A 2500-nucleotide genomic window follows, 5' to 3' on the forward strand; every position below is an offset into this window, starting at 1 on the left:
GAACTCAGATTTCCTAGACTTGAAATTCCAAAAAAACTACTGAAGAGTCTGGAGAGTGCGTAGAGATGTCGAAATCACGTTGAAGAACGATAGTTTTACTGCGCTAATTAAGAGTCAATTGTGATATTGAAAATGGTACACGAAATCTGAATATTTGTAACTTCTATCATTTTAGTAAAAGTTTGTTTGAGAATCATATTTTGTAAATCAACGTCCCGTAGAATTTTCGGGCATGTAAAGTTTTTTTTATCAGACCTCACGATTGCTGGAACTTTCGGAGGAGGCCAAAAAGCAACCTCCAAATTTCTTCAGACCTGAAGCTCCCCTAGAACATTCGAAAAGATGAGTACTTTTTTACTGACAGCTACAAACTCACTTAACAAATTTCTAGTTTCTAAAGAAACTGCTGTGCTGAGTCGGTGGAAAAGTAAGACAGGAAAATTTGGTTTTATCAAACTAGTTGATAAAGGTTAAATTACCACCGTGAAAGATTTGGAAAGCTGTAAATTTTTAATTGTAAATTGTGATTTGGAAAGGCCGTAAATTGTCATGTTGAAGTGGGAGTGATTGGGAAGATTAAAATGGCGCCCAACTGGTTTTATTACAGATAAATTTAAATTCAAAAATACAACTAAACGGACTGGGAACTGAACGAAAAGGACAAGAGATTTGCTTAATAATAGAGATAAAGTTTCTCGCTGCCAACGTTTTCATTTAATTCTGACTTTAGATCACGGATAAACAGAGACTGTTTAATTTTACAGTGCATGTCTGATCGACCGGTTCCTAAAATTTCACAAAAAAAAAAAAAAAAAAAAAATATTCAAAATGATCCTACTTTATTCTATGGTTGATTGAGACAACATAATCAGCAATTGCAGATTTGTGACAATTTGTTAATAGAGCTTTAGAATGTTTTTCTGTCACGTAATCGGCGTTTTGTTTTCCCTATAGAGAAATCATTGCAATCCCAGCAGTTTGCTCTGTACACTACTTTTAACCTGAACAAAGGAGCTAGTTTATCTTTGTAAGGGAAAAAAGACTTGAGTTTTCGGGTTTTCTGAAAAACTACTTGTTTATACAAGACCTCAGCTGTTTTGTGAGATGTTTTCTGTGATGACCTAAGAAAGGTAGAACGACTATTATTTCTTTTTTCCTAACTGTTTGTACATTCAAGCTAGATCTTTTGGCTTATTTTGATGTTTCTCGATGACATCATTCATATAACAAAATCCTCTTGAGGTCATCTAAGGCCAACTGTAACAATCGGGGTGACGAACAAATTCTAATGATCCTGTTCGTGACGGAACGTGTGATCGTGCATGACAAAACTTCGTTTAGCACTTCCCTTGTACCTGTTGTATGCAAGAGGCTCAGCACGCAGCAGTTAGGTTATGGGCTACGAGTCAGCAATTTGGTCAACATCAAGAGACACGTAGGCACCACTTTTCTTTTTCTGAAAGCTTCCTCAATTGCAAACAATCAAATGACTTGTCAAACTGGAGAGGAAGAAAAACTAAAACAGGGCCACCCAACGTCAAATTTCGGAAAATATCTGTTCGGAAGACGATTTGAGATCTAGAATTTTTGGAATATCATTGTCCACGATTTATTTTATTTTATTTTTTTCTAGAAAACCGTAGCCAATGCCCATTTTTGGAAACACACGGAAAACGAAGGCGGTAGATGTGACATTTGTGCCGGAAGCTTTCATTGCTTCAGTTTTAAGTAAACAAATGACATGAGGAGGTGGAAAGGAAGTAAAGGATCGCTGAGTTAGCTGAGGAAGCTCCAAGTACAACATGCTCTATGGAATATTTTGTTTTTAGTTTTTTTATAGTCCAAAATGCAAGCCACTTATGCAAACACGTGCAAAATAAACGCGTAAGGTCAAACACATGTGCCGCAATCTTTGATAACTTTTATTATTCGTGGCGGTATGTGTGACCGTACGTGAAAAAACATCATAAATTAAGTACTTCCCTTGTATTTGAAACGTATTGGTGAGAATTGTATTGCGGATCAGGAGTACGCAATTTCGTTGTCATTAATAGACATGCCTACCCTTCTGTTTCTTAAACTGGAAATGAAGTAAAAAACACAGAGTTAGCTAAGAAATATACAAGTACGACATTGTCTTACTATGAAATATTTTAATTGTCTTAAATTTCTTAGCCAATGCCCATTTTTGCAAACACGCGTAAAATAAAGGCTTTAGGTCAAGCAGATGTGCCGCAACCTTTTAATTTATTACTCATGACGGTACGTGCATGGACCTTACGTTACAGCACATGACTTTGTACTTCCCTTGTATCTGTAAAGTGAATGGTTGCGTTATCTATCGGTCAAGCGGCAGCAATTTTGTCGATATCAATTGACACGCCTACCTTTTTTTTTATTGATTCAGTTCTAAGCAAACAAATAACGTGTTGTAACTCTGGAAAGGATCTCAAAATAAACTGAGTTAGCTACGTAAGCTACGAGTACGTGGCTTATAAGG

At 36.3% G+C, this 2500-nt stretch overlaps 1 protein-coding gene across 1 annotated transcript in view; it reads left to right on the forward strand.

The window, feature by feature from the left end:
* Window positions 1-2500, forward strand: part of LOC138051809 (furin-like protease kpc-1) — a 371910-nt gene that overhangs the window by 45355 nt on the left and 324055 nt on the right. The gene's annotated exons all lie outside the window — the stretch shown is intronic.

Source organism: Montipora capricornis, chromosome 6 (genome assembly GCF_036669925.1).
Source record: "Montipora capricornis isolate CH-2021 chromosome 6, ASM3666992v2, whole genome shotgun sequence".
Lineage (NCBI taxonomy): Eukaryota > Metazoa > Cnidaria > Anthozoa > Scleractinia > Acroporidae > Montipora > Montipora capricornis.